The sequence below is a fragment of the Chiloscyllium punctatum genome, chromosome 39 (genome assembly GCF_047496795.1).
Source record: "Chiloscyllium punctatum isolate Juve2018m chromosome 39, sChiPun1.3, whole genome shotgun sequence".
Lineage (NCBI taxonomy): Eukaryota > Metazoa > Chordata > Chondrichthyes > Orectolobiformes > Hemiscylliidae > Chiloscyllium > Chiloscyllium punctatum.
In genome coordinates, this window is record NC_092777.1 from 18,501,934 (window position 1) to 18,525,893 (window position 23,960).

General features: G+C 41.8%; 1 protein-coding gene across 1 annotated transcript in view; it reads left to right on the plus strand.

Annotated features, from left to right (window-relative positions):
• Positions 1–23,960, plus strand: part of hs3st3l (heparan sulfate (glucosamine) 3-O-sulfotransferase 3-like) — a 147,459-nt gene that overhangs the window by 52,460 nt on the left and 71,039 nt on the right. The window lies entirely within an intron of this gene.

Sequence of the window (23,960 nt, forward strand, 5' to 3'; positions counted from 1 at the left end):
AGGTCATTTTTGCCTCACCCTCTACATTCCTGCATACCACCAAGCCAACCTTTATCGACCTCTCTCTCTCAAAAAAAAGAAATAAAGATTCTTCATCCACTGCCTTTTGAGGAAGGGAATTCCAAAGACTCACATCCCTCTGAGAGAAAATGTGGTTGCATGATCTGTGTTTTAACTGAGTGACTCTTTACTTTTTGATTTGATTTGATTTAATTTATTATCGTCACATGTATCTAGTTACAGTGAAAAGTGTTGTCTTATGTGCAGTACAGGCAGGTCATGCCATACAAAGTGCATTAGGATAATTGAACAAAGTGAGGAATACAATGTTACGGCAGCAGAGAAGGTGACAGAGTGCAAGGATGACGTTAAACGTGAAAGCTGAGAGGTCCATTCAGAAGTCTAATAACAGCGGGGAAGACTTTTAAACTATGACAGCCAGTTTCAGATTCTCCCGCAGGTGGAAACATCCTTTCCACATCCACCTGTTCAAGACCCCTCAGGACCTCATCTATTCATCTCTGGCTGTTCTAAACTCCAGGTGATATCAGCCCTGTCTATTCTTTCCACATAGGGCAATCTGCTCATTCCAGCTATTACTCCTGTAAACCTTCTCGAAACTGCTTCCCACACATTAACATCTATAACTATGGTGACTAGGCCTCGATAGAGTGCTCCAGATGCAGTCTCACCAAAGCCCTGTATAACTGAAGTATAACCTCTCTGCTTTTACAATTAATTCCTCTCACAATAAAACATAACATTCCATTAGCTTTATAATTACTTGCTATACCTGCATACTAAACTTCTGCAATTCAGCAACGAGTATACCCAGATCCCTCTGCATCTCAGAGCTCTGTAACCTCTTACTGTTCAGGTAGCATGCTTCTTTTGCATTTCTTTTTCCAAAATGACTGGCACGGTGGCACAGTGGTTAGCACTGCTGCCTTACAGCGCCAGGGACCTGGGTTCTATTCCCACCTCAGGCAACTGTCTGTGTGGAATTTGCACATTCTCCCCGTGTCTGCGTGGGTTTCCTCTGGGTGCTCTGGCTTCCTCCCACAGTCCAAAGATGTGTAGGTTAGGTGAACTGGCTGTGGTAAATTGCCCATAGTGTTAGGTGCAAGGGGGAATGTGTCTGGGTGGGTTGCTGTTCGGAGGGTTGGTGTAGACTTGTTGGGCCAAAGGCCCTGTTTCCACACTGTAGGGAATATAATCCAAAATGTATAATTTCACATTTTTCCACATTGTAGTCAATTTGCCAGATCTTAAGTCACTCACTTAAGCTGGGCATGTCTAGCAGCTCCTTCAGTCCTCTACACAACTCAGTTTCCTACCTATTTTTGTGTCATTAATAAATTTAGTCACTATCCCTTTATCCAAATCATTTCTATAAATTGTAAAGAGTTAAGGCTCCAGGACCAACCCCTGTGGTACACCACTTGTGACATCCTGCCAACCTGAAAATACCCATGGTCTCATTGTTAGGTTTTTCACAACGTCCTCTGGTCTTTTGGTTATTGATTTATTTGCAATCATCTCAGGACCTTGGCAAATCCCTTACCGTGTAGCCCAGGAATACCCAATAGATGAAAATAATATGGACAACAAACTGGAAGAGATTATTAAGTGCCCAAATACATCCAACCCAATTAGACCGAAAGAAACTCTGACATGTTTTTGCTGAATTGACAATGACAACATGAACTTTTACTCATGTATTTGTAACACAAAAGGCTCCAGGTACTTTGAAAGATGGTTTCATGCAGGAAGGGAAGAAAAGGTCATTGGAGGTGACTAAGACATGGTTACGAGTTATGTGTTGAAGAGACAGGTAGTAAAAAAAGGAAGAAACTCTCCAGAGGGGGAGAAAATGGTCGAAGGCTGTCCAACTAGTGGTGAAAACTTTGGAAAGTAGGATGGCCAGTGAGAACAGTGGTATTGGGATTCCATATTGGACAAGATGGCTTTGACACTGTCGAATGTTGGAACTTTGGAAGCTGGAAAATAAATTGTTGGGGAGATCACACCTGGGTGTGACAGAAGGAAAGATGCAAAAGGAAACTTGTCGTTGTTCATTACACATGATGACATTATGTTCAGAAAACAGTCTGGGAGATGTTCATTTCGGTTGAGAGAAAATTATGAAGAAACAGGTTTGCAGTTGGCACAGCACTTACAGCTTACATTTAAAATGAACAACTAGAGGCCCTGTTTGTCAAGGCAGGCTGGAGCTAAGCCAGACTGACTAGACAGGACCTTCCATTTGATTTCTAGGCTGTGCTGAGTTGGCTAGATGCAGTCAGGATACTTAAATTAATCCTCGGGAGCCCTGTACTCAGGAGGAAAAATAATCAGCAAGAGTTCTTGCTCTTCCTGGCGATTATAATGGTCTCTCCTGGAGAATGGGAATGGGTCTGCTTTGATGCTAATTCCAGAGCAAATGACCCAATTGGGACACCCACTCATTTGTGAAGAAAGGCTGTTTCAGAGAGGGTGACCATAATGCCGAAGGATTTAGTACATTCAGGAGCGGAAGAGAAGGGAAATCATATAAACAATCTCGTATGGTTTTAAAAAAATGTAACTGTATTTCACTCAGGCTGTTAATTCTAAATACTCAGCCGATGTGTGGTATAAACTGAAGAGCTGATGAAGACCCAAGGGAAACAATTCATGGCATTAACCATATGTTACCTGGGATGTTTCAAGTTATCAGATCATTATTTGAATAAAAGTCATACATCAGGCAGTTTTTATCACAAATCTACTGCAAGGACACACGCTGTATTGGAGGCAGGTCAAGTTCAGCAACATTCAGGACTGGTGGCCACAATGGTTAAACCAGTGGAGAGTCATGGGATCTGCACTTGGAATATGCCAGTGGGTCTGTGTGGGGCACTTTGTTGCTTCTGCACGATTTCTATGTTCAATTACACAGTATCACCTGATTAAAAGCCAGCAAACATGGGGCAATAATCCCTGTAATTTGCTTAGCTGTTATGTGAGACTCTAAGGTCCATGCCCAGCAACACACTCTGGACGTGGAGGCCATTTGTTGGCACACCTGTCAATGTTACAAAGCTTCACCTGAAACCCCGAAGCTTACAGAAGAGACGTTGCTGTGGGTATACCTAGCCCTCAAAGGCTATAATAGCTTACAAATGCAGAGCCACCACCTTTTCCAGGACTATTAGGAATGGACAATAAATGCTGGTCCAGTCACAGGCAAGTAACTTTTAACAATCCTGTTTTTTTTAAAAATTGTAATGGCCAGGGTCAACAGTACTCTGACCTGTTCTGCTTAACAGCAGTGCCATTTTGTTTCATTCTATTGAAAACTATCCAGTTGCTGTTCAATGTTCCAAGTCCCAAAAACTTAAGCCATTTTATCTCTCTCCAAATGCTAGTAAGCATGGGATTTGCATCTTTTTTCTTCTTTGTTTTTATCTCTACTTTTTTGACGCATTTGCAGCTACAGGAAAAATACAATTCCTAATCCTCTAGTTTGTGTGAATAAAATTATGTTCAGTTCCTACTCTTGCCCTGAAAGAGATAACTTGTTAGAACGGAGTCCCTTGGGGTTGTTCAGAGTCCTCGCTGCCAAAAGGATCAGTCTGGCTGATGCTACATTTCCCACTTTTATTTAATCATTTGTCTTGCCTTCTGCATTCTCGTCCAACGCACTGAGGGGCGACCATCTCTCTTTTTCTGCTGTTAACATGCTAACTGCAGATATGTCAATATTTTGCATAAGTTCATTAAAAAATTCTCACACAAAAGCAAAGTACAAGATTCCAAATGACAGTCAATTCGAAATGTTCACTCCACCATGCCTCTCAACCTGCTGAGTTTCAATTCTGTTTTTAAACAAAATGTTAAGCTGAGTATAAGTCCGTCAGTTTGTTATGGCAATGGTTCCGGCTTTTTTTGGACATTTTTAGCCTGGATGCTTTGCCACTAAACATAAAGTCAGCACTCCAAGCCAGACCTGAGTTCTGCCTGCCTGAGCAATCTTGCTGCATTGCCAACCTTATTATTTTAACACAACCCCATGGGTGCAATTCTCCTCAGTAATTTACACGAGTCCTATTCAATTTGCTTGTCTTTGAACACAGTGACCTGTGACTCGCGTCTTCCAACCATTCATTTAAAGAAACAAAAATAACTAGGGTCACGGCGGTGTGGCAGCTACCTGCGGTGACTTGTTGTTGCGGACTCAGTGAGTCATGGGATTGGAAGGTCAAAGTTGGGCAATGACTTGAAATGCAAAACACCTCCTTTTGTGCCTGGCAAGGCAAGCACGACTTGCGAACCGCAGGGAGAGAGTTTGGGACAAGTGTATAATGGGAACTCTTGCGCTCACACTGGCCATTTCTCGAGACGATCGAGAGGGAAATAGCAAAGGGTTGATGGGTACTCTCTGAGGCACACTGCTATCAAACTGAAATTGATTATCTTCAACTCAAGTGAGATTGTACATAGGGCTTGGTGCTTTCTTTTATTTTTAAAGCACCCTCAACATGACTTTGGCAATACAGAGATGTCTGACTACAGACAGAATGAATCAGTACTTTTTGGCTTGTGATACTGGGCTCGGGCATTGGTATGCAGGCTATGGATGAGTTAGTAGGCTCCCTGTGGAAAGCCAGGGTTACTCACAGGTCACGGGTGCATCTTGTGATTCAGTTCCTATTCAGTTATAATGTTGGCAGATTATTACTAATGCCTGTAAACCACAAAGTGTCTCGTTGGTAAGCTGCTTTGCTAAGAACACTCTTTGGCGGCATTGAGCATACATCAGTCCCGGAATGGGTCTGGGAATGTGTCTGTAAATTCACCCAGAAGGAAATGAACAACTTTACATTTCCAATTTGCTGCTCCAGACACAGTCACCTGCTGGGGGTATGGTTCCACAGGCACCTGCTGCCCTCTGTGTGTCCCTCGCCCAGTGGCCATTCATCATTTGTGAGCTGGCTAGACGCTATGTTTTGTGTAGTTACTCTCTCTGGAGGCAGATCACAGCTGAGCCTTGCAGTGGCCATGTAAATGTACTCAGTAGCTGGACAGAGAGCATCTTGGCTAATTTACCCCTCCTCACCCTCACCTTCCCCTTCACCACCCACTCCTTTTTAGTGGGCAGGTGTGGTTTCTCCACATTGGCCTCAATGAAGTTTACAGGCATTGCGTATGGGGACTGCACAGCTCAGTGCCACACTTTATGACACACTTCCTGTGAAGGAAGGATATTGCTACTATCTTTAATGTTTGTGTTTGAAACAGGTCTCCTCAAAAAACACTCTCACTGTGTAGCAAATGGTACTATTTATGTAGCACAATGAAGAAAGATTCTCTAAATGTACATTTATATTTTTCAAAATGCCATGAAAATTTCACGCTTCATATCCACAAACCTATTTTCTCTTCATCTTAACTTTCTCTTGTTTTTCCATGTTGTTTTACATTACCGTGTAGTTGCAGTCTCTGACCACGAGGCACCTTGTTAGTTATCAATATTTAATTACTGCATGAGGTTGTGAAAGGCATTGTTTATATGCAGGTCTGACTTTCTGTCTTAACTTCTTTATCCCGTGTCCAACTCCATTGTATATTTAAAACAAAAACATCACCATCTGACCGTTGGTAATGCCAACCACAGTTCACTTGCTGTCAGCAGTGTTATACAAAAGATTAATGTGATCAGATTTAATTCCTTTCTGCTCTTTTCATGGAGGTATTAACCTGTTTGTTTTAACTGAGCTAATATCTCCATTATAACATTTGCAAACAGTAATGTGTAACCCTTAACCTCTCTGAATCCTCCAGGATTGACTGTTGACAAATTCTAATTGGCTGGGAATGCATCATGCCTAAGGATTAATGCTTCTCTTGGGTCCATGCAATCTTTCCTTTTCCCACAGAACTTGAGACAGCAAAGTAGCACAACTGGTCAACCCAGGATATTGGAAACCAAGAAACAAGGATTAATCTGCATATTGACAAATGTGATCTTCCTACATCTGCAAATACATGACTCACATCTCAATTAAACAACCATTGCCTTTTATTCTTTCTGACTTATGAGCCGACAGAGCAGGAACAGTCTCCAACTAGAAAGTGCCCCACAGTGAGAGTTGAATGTGCAGTCTGGGATCAGCCTGATAATGTGGGCTCTCAGTTCATGAAGGATGAGGTTAGGGCTGGAGGGAGGAATTTAATATCTGCCTTCATCAGAAATCTCCCTTGCACCCATTATCGCACCAATACATTTGACTGATTCTTTCCAATAAAGCTGCGGTTGAATATTATTGCTGTTCCAATAAATATACAATCATACAGGTGAGGGCTTTTGTGGTGCAGTGGTAGTGCCCCTACCTTTGAGCCGGGGGGCTGGGTTCAAGTCCTACCTGTTCCACAGGTGTGTCAAAGCGTCTCTAAACCAGTTGATTAGAAAATATTTCAAACAGTGCAAGCTGTTATTCTTTCAAGGGTCGACTTGGCCCCAGGTATCAAACTGTTGTTACAAATTGGTTACTCACCTTTTATTGATTTTTATGGAAATGAGAATTGGGTTACATCGAGAAGAGGAAAGGAATTTGTAATGGTGCCCGGGAGGTAGCTTGGAAATTCACTATTTAAAAGCGTCTCTTTGAACCATTAACATTCCAAATACTATTCGGGTTAAACCACACCTTACATGTTCAAATCTATCCAGCTGTGAAACAGTTTTAATCATCATATTAAGACCAACAACAGTCTTCCTTCTTCCTGCAGTCTTCAGTCGACCTGCTGCTCTTTGCTGACTCAGGGCTATGGTCTTGCTTTCATAGGAAGGGTTTGGAGGAATGTGGGCCGTGTGCTGGCAGGTGGGACTAGATTGGGTTGTGATATCTGGTTGACATGGTCGAGTTGGACCAGAAGGTCTGTTTCTGTGCTTTACATCGCTATGACTCTATGGCTCTAAGTGAGATTTGGTGCTTTCTGCACTCCCGTAATTGCTTTTTAAGTGAAAGGAAGTGAGATCCAGTGATAAAGGGAGGCTTGCATTTATATAGCCACGCTCATGGCCTCAACCATTTGAAGTATGTTCACCATTTTATTGCTGGAAGCAGTGGAGTTCATTTACACATACCAATGTTCATAAAAAGCAGTGAAATATCGACCTGGTCATCTGGTTTTTTTTAGTATCATTGCTTGAGGGATAAATGCTGGTCAGTGCAGTTGGAGGATTGGATCTTTTATGTCCCACTAAGGGACATAAAGGTTAGAGCCTCAGTTTAATGACTCATCTGAAAAACTGCAGCGTGCAAGTTGTGCTGCACTGAATTCATTCAATCTGGAAGCAGATTTGTCCTAGTTCATTACCTGAAATGAATAGAACCTGATTAAACAGATCTATTGATGTAACCATGTGTGGCAGCCTTCTAGATACTGAGGCGAGACAAAAGGACAACAAAGAACACGAACCCAAGCTTGAGTTTAATTGTCAAAGTCTGCAATGTGCATTTGCGTGCCAGGGCTTTTCCTGTGTGTGACATATTTTCCATACAATGCTCGATAGTGAAGAAGGCGTTTGGTATGCTTTCCCTTATTGGTCAGAATACTGAGTACAGGAGTTGGGAGGTCATGTTGCCGCTGTACAGGACATTGGTTAGGCTACTGTTGGAATATTGCATGCAATTCTGGTCTCCTTCCTATTGGAAAGATGTTGTGAAACTTGAAAAGGTTCAGAAAAGATTTACAAGGATGTTGCCAGGGTTGGAGGATTTGAGCTACAGGGAGAGGCTGAACAGGCTGGGGCTGTTTTCCCTGGAGCATCGGAGACTGAGGGGTGACCTTATAGAGCTTTACAAAATTATGAGGGGCATGGATAGGATAAATTGACCAAGTTTTTTCCCTGGGGTCGGGGAGTCCAGAACTAGAGGGCATAGGTTTAGGGTGAGAGGGGAAAGATATAAAAGAGACCTAAGGGGCAACTTTTTCACACAGAGGGTAGTGCGTGTATGGAATGAGCTGCCAGAGGAAGTGGTGGAGGCTGGTACAATTGCACCATTTAAGAGATATTTGGATGGGTATATGAATAGGAAGGGTTTGGATGGATGTGGGCCGGGTGCTGGCAGGTGGGACTAGATTGGGTTGGGATATCTGGTCGGCATGGACGGGTTGGACCAAAGGGTTTGTTTCCATGCTGTACATCTCTATGACTCTAGGACTCATGTATCACTGATCAGTAGCAGCCAACTAATCCACAACATTGAGGAAAGCTGACACAGTGCCTAAATGATGATCACTCAAACAAAAATATGTACAAATTGGAAAATGAGCTTTGAATAAAAACCTACGACCAAAATCATTACTTCAATGTAGACTTAAGTTCTTGGATTTCAGGATTTGTATTGGTACTGTGAAGATGATTTTTCTTTATTTGTTCATGGGATATGTGTATAGCTGCGTCAACCAGTATTTGTTATCCGTTTATAATTGCCACGTAGAAGCTGGTAGTGATGAGTTACAATTCTTGGGCGATAGAGACATCCACAGTGCTATTATGAAGGGAGTTCCAGGATTTTGACAAAGGACACTTGAAGGCATTATAGTTCCAAGTCAGGATGGAGTGCGGCTGTTATAGAGGAGAAAGCAAGGACTGCAGATGCTGGAGATCAGAGTCAAAAACTGTTGTGCTGGAAACGCACAGCCAGTCAGGCAACATCTGGGGAGCAGGAGAGTTGACATTTCGAGCATAAGATCTTCATCAGGAATGCACATGCCTGGTGAAGAGCTTATGCTCGAAATGTCAACTTTCCTGGTCCTCGGATGCTGCCTGACCAGCTGTGTTTTTCCAGCACCACATTTTCTGGCTGTTAGGAAGGAGCTTGGTGTTCCCTTGCATCTGTTACATTTATTTTTCTGATTGGTAGAGGTTGTGGATACACCTGTGGATATTGGTACTGTCGAAGGAAGCTTGGTTAATTGCTTTAGTGCATCTTGCAGATGGTACACACTGACATCACAGTGCATTGGTAGTGAAGAGGGTGAATGTTGAACGTAGTAGATGGGGTGCTACCGAGTGGGCTGCTTTGTCCTGGATGGTGTTGAGTTTCCTAGGTGTTGTTGGAGCAGCACTCATTCAGGTGAGTGGAGAAAATTGTATCAAACCCCTTTATCTCAGTTTGGTGAAACAGGAGCATGATAATCTCAGTGGTGATAGGAAGAGCTCAGGGGGATATGAATTTGTTGCAATGTAAGCCACAGATGGACCTAAGATTTCCTTAGTTGTGCTATGTGGGGTAAAAGACCAACAGGTTGAAATTGGGCAGAGGTGCATGACAGGTAACATTGTATTTTTCCTGCATCTGCAGCACATCTGACGTTCAGTTCTTGAAGTTGGTGCGATTGAATACCAGTGTCTGATGTGATTCTGCATGATTTGTGCCTTTACCATGTCATCTCTGACTAGACGCAGAAGTAGAACTTTCAAAGTGGTGAATTTCATTATTTTGGAAAGGAAATGATGGTGGAGATTTAGTTCTGATGGTCAATCAGCTGTGATAGCTGTTTACTGTCTTAGGCTCACTTCAAGAATATTTAAGCTGTTGGTGTTACGTCACAAAATTATATACTCTCTGATTCTGATGGAAATTCAGGAGATAATTGATTATTTCTAGCTTAATATGATGCTGCAAAGTAGAGGCATGAGGATGGATGGTGTTATCCCCCACAAGTCATTCTTAGTACTTTTTCACTTGCATGCATGTACATGAAAAACTAAGTGGACATAAAGCATAATCTGGATAAAATAAAGTAATAATATTCACTCCCTTGTTACTTAAGTTCCTTGTTCAGAACTGTCCGTAAGGACTTGCAATATGGACCCATGTGAAGAGTCCAACTACATGTTGTGCAGGTCCAAAGGCTTGAACAGAAGGGAGAGGAACATTCATGAATGCAGGGCTACCACAGGTTGAAGTGACACAATGGTGACAGAGCTGCATGGGAAAACAGAGAGGCGGTCTAAATTAGACAGAGAGTAGGACCAAGATGGATGTGATGAAGGGCAATGGTGAACACATAACAAAACATATTGAGCTGCTGGCCTGGTAAATTTATTTATTAACACTCTTGGATTCTGAATTCGTTTTTTGTTAGAGTTGTTTTTATCTATAGTGGATTAATGAGAATGCAATATGGTTGTGGGTGGATTCTTTTCTATATTTGAGTGAGTCACATGATCCTTTGAACCTATCACATCTATTTTGGGTCACAAACACTTTTAAAGCATGACATGCTTCATAAAACTCGTATTTTTATCTTTCTCACTGTTTATTTTTTGAACCATGATCCATCAATGAACACGACGGGACAGTTTATTATATTAAAAGGTAATTTAAAAATATAGTCTGCTGGTAGTGCAACCTCAGGAAAGAAAAGCAAGATTTTCTATATAACACTTTCAAACACATTTTTTAAAAATCTACCTTTTTAGCTTTGATTACACTCATAATTATTTGGGTCAAGAAATAATCTTACATTAAGTTCATTGGCAGGTGTGAGAAATTTGAAATATCCACAATTTTAATGAACTACATTTCCTTTCAAAAGGGCTGCCTAAATTTGTACAAGTGACTGTGTAGTTCAGGAGAAATGAAGATTGATTGGAGTTGCATTCCTTGATGCGTAGTGCGTCTTTCTTTTTTAAATTGGAAAACTTAGTCATTGAGGAAGCATTCCCTGCCATCAATATATTTGGTAATTTTCATTAAAACTACTGACTTGGGTAAACTCAGCAGTAACAAGATGGATGTCTGTAGTGGTAATGACTTCCAGATGTCTTTGCAGTAGGTTAAACGCAGCTTGGTGTACTTTTATTTTAATGCTTCATCCATCAAATACGGAGAGCAGCAGTGGGAGGTGGCAATGGAGGAAGTGCCACACATTTATTTCAAATTTCTGGCCACCCCAATTACTTTCTTTAAAGTGAAAATCCGTGTATAAATGAACTGTTCCCTCTCACTTGGCTCGGGAGGTCTTTATGCTCAACAACAATAAATGAAGAATCCCTGTGGTTGACTTGTTCTTGTCTCTCTGCCTGGCACTGAACTTGAACCTCTCCATTGGAGCGGTTAGTTGTTCTTCAATTTTTTCCACTTTCAAGCTTCGTCCTTTGATGAGGTCGATACTGGAAAAAGATTGTCTCCCACCTGCCTTCATGTCACAATGTGTTACTCTATGAATGTATTTCATGAGGTTGTTAATATAGTGAGTGCTTGGTCATATGCAAAAGTTTATCTTTTTCAAAAAAATTACATAATAGGAACAGGAAGGCATAGAGGACCAGTTTGAAGATATTTTTCTCTTCACAGAAGCTTCTTGATTAATTTCTCCCTTTCCCTATTCAAACCACCAATGGTCTAGAGAATGTCTTCCTCAGTTCTCTACCTGAAGACTAAGCTGGACCCACAGTGCTGCGATTTTCACCTTGTTTGATCAAAGATTCAGATCATAAATCCTCTCCATCTGCAATGGGGATCAAACAAATCTGATTCACGCCAGCCGTACAGCAATATGCACTTCTATGACATGTTGAAGTACAGAGCTATGAATGGTGATTGCAGAGGCTTCAATTGACTTCACATCACATACATGACCAGAAATCGCTTCCATTCTTACAGTTTGTCATTGGTAGATTTTAATCATGGTTAGTTCCTTGGTCATCCAGCCCTGAAATGGGATTTGAATCTGCAGCTTCTAGTTTAGAGGCAGGGATCCAACTCATTGTTTTACAACTCATCCTCGAGCTAAATTGTCAAAATAAAAACAGCAAATGGTAAAGCTAATCAGTGCGTCAATCAGTACAAGGTAGACAATGACGAGACAGGGTAGGCACAGAAAGGATGTTCTCGATGACTGGAGAATATGGAACAATGGAGCACAGATTAAGAATATGGTGTCAGCCATTCAGGAATGAGGTGAGGAGAAATCTCTTCACCCAGAGAACGATAGGCCTGTGGAATTCCCTGCTACAGAAAGCAGTTGAACCAAAACTTTGAATGGTCTCAAGAAGGAGTTAGATAAAATTCTTAGGGTTAAAGGGATCAAAGAGTATGGGGAAAACTTGGGAACAGGGCACTGAGTTGGATGATCAGCCATGAATGATTGAACAAACTGAAAGGGCCAAATTACCTACTTCGGCTCCTTTTTTTTGATGTTTCTATATTTCTATGAATGAGAGTGGACTGATGGGCCAGTCACTGGCTGCTGTGGATTTCTCCTGCTTTTTGTGTGCAGGACATACCTCTGCAATTTTCCACATTATCGGGTCAATGCCAATTTAAAAAGAGCATGTTTTATTGATTTCTCTGTAAATATCACTGTGAAGCTGTTTGGTCATAAGTCAGTGGCTCAAGGTCTCATACTTTGCTGATAGACGTGATATCCACAACCCTCCAATTACCCATGCATTGTATGGGAGATCCTGCCAGTGTTGTGCGTGCACAGGATGTTTCGCTCTGTTCTTTCACTAACCTATCAATGTCAATCTACTGTTGAGCCAGTGCATTAATGCAAAACTTAGGGCTGAAACATTCACAACAATCTTTTTGCCAGAAGTGCTGAGCAGGTTATCCATCTCAGCATCCTCAGCGGTCTTCAATATCGCACATCCCGGTCTTCAGCCAGTTCGATTCACTCCACGTGATATCAAGGAATGGTTGGAGGCATCTGGTATTGCGAAGGCTATGGACCCCAGCAACATTCCAGCTATAAAACTGAAGACCCATGCTCCGGAACTTGCTGCACTTCTAGCCAAGCTGCTCCAAATTGGCATCTACCTGACAGTGTAGAAAATTGTCCAGGTATGTCCTGCACACCAAAAGCAGGACAATTCAACCACCAACCCATCAGTCTACTCTCCATCATCAGTAATATATTTCTATATTTCTATGAATGAGAGTGGTGGCGTGGTGGCGTGGTGGCTCAGTGGTTAGCGCTGCTGCCTCACAGCACCAAGGACCTGGGTTCGATTCCTACCTTGGGCGACTGTCTGTGTGGAGTTTGCATAGTTTCTCCATGTCTGTGTGGGTTTCCTCCTACAATCCAAAGATACACTGCTAAATTGCCCATAGTGTTAGGGGTATTAGTCAGGGTTAAATATAGGGTAAGGGAATGAGTCTAGGTGGGTTGCTCTTCAGAGGGTCAATTGATAGATTCTTGTTGTCTCGGGGAATTAAGGGCTACGGGGAGAATGCGAGTAAGTGGAGTTGAAGTGCCCATCAGCCATGATTGAATGGCGGAGTGGACTCGATGGGCCAAATGGCCTTACTTCCACTCCTATGTCTTATGGTCTTATAATGTAATGAAAGGTGACATCAACAGTGCTATCAAGCAGCACCTGCTCAGCAATAACCTGCTCAGTGACACCCAGTTTGGGTTCTGCCAGGACCACTCAACTCCTGACCTCAATACAGCCTTGGTTCAAACATGGACAGAGAATTTTCGAGGTGACATGAGAGTGACAGCACTTGAAATCAAGGCTACAATCAACCGAGTGTGCTATCATTGAGCTCTAGCAAAAATTGAGTTAATGGAACTCAGGGAAAACTCTCTGTATTGGCTGGAGTCACATAGGAAGGTGATTGTGGTTGTTGGAGGTCCATCATCTCTGCTCCAGGACATTTCTGCAGGAGTTCTTCAGGGTGGTGTCCTAGGTCCAAACATCCTCCATCAGTGACCTTCCCTCCATCATAATGTCCGAAATGGGGATGTTCACGGATGATTACACAATAATGACTCTTCAGATACAGAAACAGTCAACGTTCAAGTGAAGCAAGATTTGGACAATATCCAGGTTTGACCTGGCATGTGGCAAGTAACATTTGTGCCACACAAATGCCCATCAATGACCACCTCTAACAAGAGAGAATCTACACATTGCCCCTGGACATTCAATGGCATTTACTGTCTCTGAATCCCCCACTATCTACATTCTTGGAGTTACCATTGACCAGAAACTGAATTCAACTCACCATATAAATGCAGGAGCTTTGAGAGCTATCAGGAATCTTGTAATGTGTAACTGACTCCTGAAGAAGGGCTTATGCCCGAAACGTCGATTCTCCCGCTCGGATGCTGCCTGGCCTGCTGTGTTTTTCCAGCACCACATTTTTCAACTCTGGTACTCCAGCATCTGCTGTCCTCACTTTCTCCCACGTGTAACTGACTGCTGACTCCCCAGATTCTACAATCTATAATTCAGGAATAGTTGAGTGTAGCTCCTACAACGTGCAAGAACCTTGACATCATCCAGGCCAAAGCAACCTATTGAAGGGCCCCACATCCAAAAACATTCACTGCCTCCTGAACTAACGCTCCATAACAATGTTCTACCAACTGCAAGATGGACTGCAGAATTGACCTAAGATCCTTAGGCAGCACCTTCCTAACCCACAATCACTTCCATCTAGAAGGTCAAGAAACAACAGATAGTTGGGAACACCTGTACATTCCCCTGAAAGCCACTCACCACACTGACTTGGAAATATATCACTATTCCTTCACTGTCACTGGGTCAAATCCTGCAGTGCCCTCCCTAACAGTATTGTGGGTCAACCTGGAACACATTGAGTGCAGCGATCCAAGAAGACAGCTCTGCACCATCTTCAGAGCAGAGGATGGACAATAAATACTGGCCTAGTCAGCGACACCTATTTCCCATGTGCGAATGCAAAATAAAATCTGCCTGTGAACTCCTTTAAACATCTTCAAATTGACTATTCCTTCTTTATTTACACTCAGTAACTATATAGATTCTTATTGAAGCCACTCAGACAAATTATAACACAGCTCTTGGATTTAATCTATGATTTTCTCATTCAGAGGTACCAACACTAGTGCTACAAGGCCATTATCCCCAGGAGTTATAAAGCTTAATCTACTCAACCTATCCCCATGATTGAATTTTTTTAGCCCCAGTACCATTCTGTCCATGGCAGGCACTAAAAGGACCATATGTCTACCTGGTGATGCAATGTTCAGAACTAAATACAGTTCTCTGAAACATATTCTTACAAACCTATATAACTGTAACAGAAATCCTGTCCCTCTCTTCATTCCAGCCTTCTCAAGACCAAAAATTCTTTTGCAGAATAAATACACCATTAAGCAAACAATAAGTGGTCACCTATACTCAGTATTGCATTGACTCAGCAGTGGTCCACTCTTCATATGTATGCACAGTCGATGAAAATGATATTTCCCAGCACAGAATGTATATTCAATTCTGAGTGGTTTGGAGTGAGTAATGGCTACAGTGTAATTAACAAATTTAGAGGAACATCTTGGAAATACTCATTGTTATCTGCATTCTGAAAGTACCGGGATATAGTTTTATGGGACCTTTCCCAAGTGTCATTCTTTGTATTGAAATAGTGAATACCAGCAGGTTACGTAACTATAGGGCATTACCACTAAGGTTCACCTGGTCTTCAATTAAAGCAGCTTAAACTTGTATCCAGAGATCCTGCTTTGCTCTGCAGAAATTAGGAGTGGCATAAAAATAGAGAATGCAGGAGAACCTCAGCAGATCTGACAGAATTACAGTGAGAGAGACTAAAATAATGCTTTGAATTCAATTTGACTCTTCAGTTCTGAAGAATAGTCATATCAGACTTGAAACATTAACCCTGTTTTTCTTTTCACAGATGTTGCCAGACCTGCTGAGTTTCTTCAGTATTCTCTGTTTTTTAATTTCTGATTTATAGCATTCAGAGTATCTGGCTGTTGTTATGAGTGTCACAATGGGTTATACAGGTTGATTTTCACAACCAAGAGAATGCATGTTGCTCAGGAGATGGCTTCTGTTCTGTTTATATAATGGAATTTATAATTACTCTCCTAATTTGTCTCATCATTATTTATGGATGCATTACCTAAGCATCTTTCCGTAGAACCATCAGAAATAAGTTATAAGGTATCACACTTTAAAAATAAAATGTTTACATCCTTTAATTTCACTGATTTGACAAATAGTGGGCTCAGAACTCCAAGAGATTGGTCTTAATGCAGCTGATCACTGGAGGTCAACTATCAGCTAAGATGAAGCTTGCTAACTGTTTTTTGCCTTTGTCAGGGTTAGTCATACAACAAGGCAAATACTGGGATACAGATGCAACTGCAACACCCTTTGTCACCCAATGCCTTTTAGAATCATAGCGTCATAAAGTCATAGAGATGTACAGCAAGGAAACAGACCCCGCAGTCCAACTCGTCCATGCCGACCAGATATCCTAACCTAATCTTGTCCCATTTTTCAGCACTTGGCCTACTTCCCTCTAAACTCTTCCCATCCAACTGCCTTTTAAATGCTATAATTGTACCAGCCTCCACCATTTCATCTGGCAGCTCATTCCACACATGCACCACTCTCTCTGTGGAAATGTTGTCCCTTAGGGCAATGGAGTCATGGAGATGTACAGCATAGAAACAGACTCCTCAGTCCAACTTGTCCACACCAACCAGATATCCTAAATTAATCTTGGCCCATTTGCCAGCATTTGGCCCATATTCCTATAAATCCTTCCTATTCATATACCCAATATACCCATCCAGATGCCTTTTAAATGCTGTAAATGTACCAGCCTCCACCACTCCCTCTGGCAGCTCATTCCATACACACACCACCCTCTGCATGAAAAAGTTGCCCCTTTGGCCACTTTTAAATCTTTCCTCTCTCACCTTAAACTTATGTTCTCTAGTTTTGGTCTCCCCATGCACTTTACGATCATTGTATGATATGGTATGATAAGTTGTTGATAGAAATATGTTGATAGAAAAGATGTTGATGGAGGGGGTGGCATGGTGGCTCAGTGGTTAGTACTGCTGCCTCACAGCACCAGGGTTCCAGGTTCAATTCCAGCTTCTGGCGACTGTCTGTGTGGAGTTTGCACATTCTCCCTGTGTCTGCGTGGGTTTCCTTTGGGTGATCCGGTTTCCTCCCACAGTCCAAAGATGTGCAGGTCAGGTGAATTAGCCATGCTAAGTTGCCCATAGGTTAGGTGCGTTATTCAGAGGGAAATGGGTCTGGGTGGGTTACTCTTTTGAGGGTCGGTGTGGACTTGTTGGGCCGAAGGGCCTGTTTCCACACTGTAGGGAATGTAATCCAATACATAAGTGTATCTTCAGGGTTGAGGCCACATGACTGGCATTGATTTGCTTGACTTTGAATATCTTCAGTTGCCATTACTAATTTACTGGAGTTTTCTTTTGAAGAAGAATGGCTCATTGAGGGTAATGCTGTTGATGTGGTTTCCATTGATTTCCAGAATGCATATGATACAGGTGCCGCACAACAGACCTGTGAGGAATGTTTGGGTAGAAATAGTGTGTAAAGTATTTGATTAGCACTACGTAACAATATTCATTTGATGAGCTGGTGCAGACATGATGGGCCGAATGGCGTCTTCCTCCTCTGTAACAATTCTGCAATTCTGCATCAGACCCAGAGGAAGTTCTGATGTGAGATCAAATTGATTCTGTCCAATCTGCTTTCTAAGAAGATTGATAGAGTGAAAATGAAGAATTGAAAGACACATACACAATGTTAAATAAAACATAACAAGGAAGCATTAGCCAGACTTCTACAAATGTACTGAAATGGATTCTAAATGGATGGACTACACTCTACATGGGACAGAAACATAACAGGGTGGTGGCAGGTAGAGACAATATAGGGAAACAGAAATTTAGATTATGATACAGTCTAGATATACTTATTCATTTATATTTTTATCTTGGTTCAGACAGGAATAACCATGGAATAAATGGCATTGTGTATATAAGACACCATATAAAAGTTGCTTGCTTTCTATTGACACTAACAATGTGAATGCTACATTAACATCATGTCAGGTTAATGTTTGATATCTTCAAAATGTTGGGATACTCCAATTTCCTTAAAAATTAAATTTCAGTTTATCTTGTAAACATCCTTTGCACCTCTCTGATATGTGCTGCCTTCTCAGATTGTTCTCTGGGTTTTCAAAACTGGAAGGAGAGGCTGTATGGGTGCAGCCAATTATCACATCTCTCAGGAATGTTTCTGATGTTATATGACTAAATATAGTAGATACTTTCTGACTAGTTGGATCCCTCAAGCAATGAGATGAGTTACCAGTTAATCAGATAGTTGGGGGTACTGGGAGTAAAATATTGCCCAGCATCAGGGGAAGATTTCCTGCTTACCTAATGCTGCTGTGGGATCATTAGAAGCCACCTAAGCCAACAGTGTTTGGGGCCTCAGTTCTGTGTCTTCTGTGATGAGCCTCGTCTCCAGCAGTGTAAGGCTTCCTCAGTACTGCACTGCATTGCGAGCCGAAATAGAGGATGGAGGCACAGCTTTCTGATCCAGAGCCAAAGTGTTAAAAACTGAATCAATCTAACATTTGTGACCACATTCAAATAGAGATGGATGCGAGGAATTATAGACAGCCTAAATAGATGTTGACAGATTTGTCAATAACAGCAAAGGTTACTGATCTGGAACAGATGTGGTTGAAATATTAACTTATCACTTGTGAGGGTTGAACTTCATTTTGTTCTTTACTAATATTATGCATTTCATTTCTTGCTTTTCTGAAGTGTTGCCACATTTCTATATGGACGCTGGTTACCGTTTATATTTGATCTGTGACAGGTTCAAAAAAAACAAGGACAGAGAATGCAATCAAACTAACTGCCGCAGTGCCTAGGATCGATAGATACCCCATTTGACCTTGAGTTGAAATGAGTATCAAAATGCTTAGCCCTGGTCAGTAGATATTCAGTTACAATCAGCGAGGGTCACATCCTGTTTCAATCTAATTTGTGCACTCTCCATGGAGATTCATGTTCCACTAGTAAGCACTCTGTGATTTCAGGGCCTATCAATAAACTGCAGAGTTCAGTGCAATGCTGGTGAAGCTGTTGGCACAGACAATGTTCCAAGGAGTTCCTGGCAGTGGAGGAGGTGATTAAAACTTTTCTGTTTTGTGGATAGACCAGTAAAGGTGAAACTGTCTTCCTTAGGCGGGAAAAGGTTGACAGGAGATTTGGTCGAGTTGTTGAAATTCTTGAGGGGTCCAGGCAGAGTAGTTGAAAATTGTTCCCACGGGAAGGATTGTCGAGGAGAGGGCACAGATTTGAGGTAGTTGGTTTAAAAAAAAAGCATCAGGGAGAACTTATTTTCACACAACTAATGGTTATGATCTGGAATGCACCAGCTCAGAGTGTGGTCGAGGCAGATTCAACTGAGGCATTCATAAGGGGATTAAAATCTGAAAAGGGAGAACATGCAGGTTTACAGGACAAGGCAGGGAAATGACACTGCCCACTCAGAGAGTCAGTGCACATATAATGGACCCTCTTCACTGCTGTAACAGTTGTGTGCTTCTGGTTGGCTTTGTTGATGTGGAATCCCTGAGTAGACATAGAAGAAATAGAGCGGCAAAGAGGAAACAACTCAAGTTTCCAGCCTGCAAATCCCTTTTGTTTTTGTACTTTAAAAATGCAAGAAATGGAGACAATGTTGTTCAAGTCAGTCAGCACATCCTCCTGGTTAAACTTTCTAATATGGAGTTTACCCAGGTCCCTTCATCTCCTGCAGGATACTCCTATGTGTTTGCTTCTCCATGAGTAAAACTAAATTGGGGAACGCGTGCTGAAACACAGAAAAGGAACATAAGTGGAAAGTCTCAGTGGGGTCAGGCAGTATCTGTGGAGACCACAGGTATGTCACACTTTCTGAGTGTGCGCTCCTTATCTCATAATCCTGAGATGTTGATTTACAATTTCTCTCCACACATCTTGCTTGATCCTCTGGGTGCTTCTGTCATTTTTTTTATGTTTTGCTTTGATATTTTTCATATTTTGTTTCTGGCCCATAATGCTTATTTTTACATACAGCTCACTTATCTCTCTCTTCCTTTGAGCAGCCATTAGTTCTTGTTTGGCACGTACCCTGCCTTCGAGAAACTACATTTTACTTCTTTGTTCTTGCACTGGATGGGCATCTGTCACCCATCCCTAGTTGCCCTTTGACTTGCTAGGCCATTTCCAAGGGTGGTTGAGAGGCAAGCACATTCTTGTGGGTGTGGAGTCACATGTAGAACAGACCCAGGCAAGGATGATAGCTTTCTTTCCCTCAGGGGAAGTGGTGAACCATATAGATTTGTACGATTATCACCAGTCACCGTTAAGTTAGCTTTAATTCCAGATTTCACCTTTTATTGATTGAATTAAAATTTCACCAGCTGCCATGGTGAGATTCAAACCTCCTGTCCCCAGGAACATTAATATGGGGTTCTGCTTTACTAGCCCAGTATATGTTCCCCCTAGCTTTGAGAGGGTGCGGATGTGAACCACATTTGAGTCTGTAGGTTGCAAGACTGTATCCTAGACTGCCATTTACATGCAGCACTGAGGGAGCGCAGGCATGTCAGAGTTGTGTGTCTTTTGGATTGGTTATTAAATTAAGCTCAGGGAATGTAGTCACTGTTATAGTGATCAGTTTGCCTTAGATCTGTTTGCTGTGATTGATTAACAATAGACTATGCAGAAGGAAGGAGGTGAAATACAAGGGGTCGAAATTTATTTTTTTTTAAGAAAAGTGCTGACCCTATGGTAAAAGACAAAGACATTGTAGTTATGGTGTAAGCTTCATTGCAAATCACAAATTGCTGGTTGCAATTTTATAAAATCTATTACTGGTTTACTGCACATTGAATAAAAACATGTTTAATGAGGAAGGTATTCCTGATTTTGCAGATAATAGGGAGACTCTGAATGCCCCAGTGAAAAGAGTGTGAAATGTAATTTATCTATCAGATAATGATTTGACTTGAGAAACGAATGGAAAAAACTACAGTTTCTTTTGCATAATTATGTTATTAATGCACTTTAAACATTGATGTATAGCTTGCAGCTATGTATATCATCTAGCCAGCTTTCTGCTTACTCCCATCAACAAAGAAAAATGTAACAGGGGTCATTAGTTGCAGTCTTAACATTATTTATTGAATTAGCCTGCATTCATTTGTTTTGCCTCCATGTAATTAGTTTCCTTTCAGAATCTGTACTGCCATTAAAGAGCCATTGAGGTAAGTTTAACTTGAACTGAACGTTAATCAAAGGTTTATAACCATTTCCATTCAATACAATTACTGTCGGAGGCACTTTCTGCATCTTTCAGCAAGTATATGATACTGTTCGTAAAGAATACTTTTCAGATGGGAACTTTCGTTTTAGCCAGTTCAAGCACAGTGCTAATAGAATTTATGTTTCATTGATACATTTGTTCTTTTAGAATTGTTGATAGCGTGCTGTTTGGAGATTTGTTTTCAAAGTCATTGCCCTCAGTTTTGCTTTTAATTTTGGACATATAGAAGTTGTTGGTGACTGTGAACTGCAAGGATCTCCAATGTATTTAATAGAGTAACGAAAGCATCTTGCATCCGTATTGTGCTTTGATGATAAATAACCTTCAGAGGAAGCATTTTGAACAATTTTTAAAAATTCATTTTGTGAAATGTGGGTGTCGTTGGCTGGCCATCCCTAGTTACCCTTCACAAGTTGGTGGTGAGCTGCCTCTTGAACCACAATGTGGAGGTGGCCGGTTTTGGACTGGGGTGGACAAGGTCAGAAATCACACAACACCAGGTTATAGACCAGCAGGTTTATTTAAAATCACAAACCTTTTGCGCACTGCTCCTTCGTCAGGTGAAGGACTCTTGATCATCACCTGACAAAGCAGCAATGCTCCAAAAGCTTGTGATTTCAAATAAACCTGTTGGACTATAACCTGATGTTGTGTGATTTCTGTTCTTAAACCGCTGCAGTTCATCTGCTGTGGGTTGACCCACAATGCCATTAGAGAGGGAATTCCAGGAGTTTGACTCAGAGGCAGTGAGGTAACAGCAACATATTTCCAAGTCAGGACGGCTAGTGGCTTGGAGGGGAACCCGAAGATGGTGGTATTCCCATCTATCTGCTGCCCTTGTCCTTCTAGATGGAAGTGGTTGTGGGTATGGAAGGTGCTGTCTGAAGAACTTTGGTGAATCCCTGCAGTGCATCTTGTAGATAGTGCACACTGCTGCTACCAAACATCGGTGGTGGTGGGAGTGGATACATGTGGATCTAGTGCTAATCAAGCAAGCTGCTTTGTCCTAGATGGTATCAAGCTTCTTGAGTGCTGCACACATCCTGGCAAATAGGGAGTATTCCATCACATTCCTGAATGTGACACTGATGATTCCAAGGAGATGTTAAGCTGGATGAACAGAGGCTTGGTCAGAGAGGCAAGTTCTGATGACTATCTTACAGACAGGTAGTTAGGTCCCCACATTTAGTGAGGGAATTCGAGAGCTTGAAATTGGGACTATGGTGGCTGAAACCAGGGCCACCTATAGCAGAGCAATTAAAATTGGGAATGCTCAAGCAGTTAGAATTGGGGGGGCACTTGAACTCTAGGGGAGTGATGGAGTCAAAGGAGAATACAGCGGAAAGGAAGGTCCAGGTTCTGAAGGGATTTGAAAACAAGGATTAGAATTTTAATACTAAAATTGCTTGATCAGGAGCCATTGTAGATGAATAAAAATTCAAGGGAATTGGTTGAGTGGCATTTGATTTGAATTAGGACAGAGGCAGCAGAGTTGAATGATCTCAGGTTTATGGAAGTCAGAACATCAGAGTCTGGTCATGAGTTCTGGACTATTGGAACAGACCGATCTAGAAGTAACAAAATTATGGTAAGAGTTTCAGCAACCGATAAACCGATAAGGGTGGAGCTGCTGGGAATTCAGTCATAGCCATCGAATTAAATCCAATGGCTAATCAGTGGCAGTATGGTGGCTAAGTGGTTGAACTGCTATCTCACAACACCAGGGACCTGGGTTCGATTCCAGCCTCAGGCGAATGTCTGTTTGGAGTTTTCACGTTCTCCCTGTGTCTGTGTGGGTTTCCTCCCACAGTCCAAATTTGTTGCAGGGAAGGTAGATTGGTCATGCTAAATTTCCCATAGTGTCCAGGGGTGTGTAGGCTGGGTTATATTGATGACAGTGCATCCTGTGTACCATTATGAAGAAACGCACCAGTTCAGCCAATGAAGACAGCTGTGTGTATTAATCAGAGCTAATCTGACACTTGTACCTGGTTCACTGCTCGGAGATTGTGCAGGGCGAACAACAGTGCAGCTGTCCTCTAGTGCAATAATGGTAGTCGTATGTATTTTTGATATACATGCAAGAAATTAAATTATATCTACCTTATTGCATTATAAATCAAATTCTTTTCTGTTAACACACAATTGCTTTTAAAGGGTCAGCAGTTGCAACTTGGCTTGCCTTTTATATTGATAACACATTATCGCAGCACCTTTCATGTTCCTCTTGAATACCAAGTACATGTTATGCTTTTGTTTTCCTCTCCCATATACAGTTATAGAAATATGCAGCGCAGAAACAGACCCATTGGTCCAACTCATCCATGCCGACCAGATATCCTAATCTCGTCCTATCTGCTAGCACTTGGCCCATATCCCTCTGAGCCCTTCCTATTCATATACCTATCCAGATGCCTTTTAAATGTTGTAATTGTCCCATCTTCCACCAATTCCTCTGACAGCTCATTCCATACACACACCACCCTCTGTGTGAAAAAGCTGTATCTTGGGTCCCTTTTATATCTTTCCCTTCTCACCCTAAACCAATGCCGTCTGGTTCTGGACTCCCCCACCTCAGGGAAAAGACCTTGTCTAGTTATCCTATTTTCAATATGAAGGAATAAGTAGCAGTTCTAACCTGACATGCCTGGCAGGAAATTCACAGGACTGTGATAAATGCTGAATATGCATCTTAATAATTCTTTCGCTCAAAATGTATTGTTTACACTTCTTCATTCTGTCATTGTGTTGCAGTCAAAATTCATCACGCAGTCTC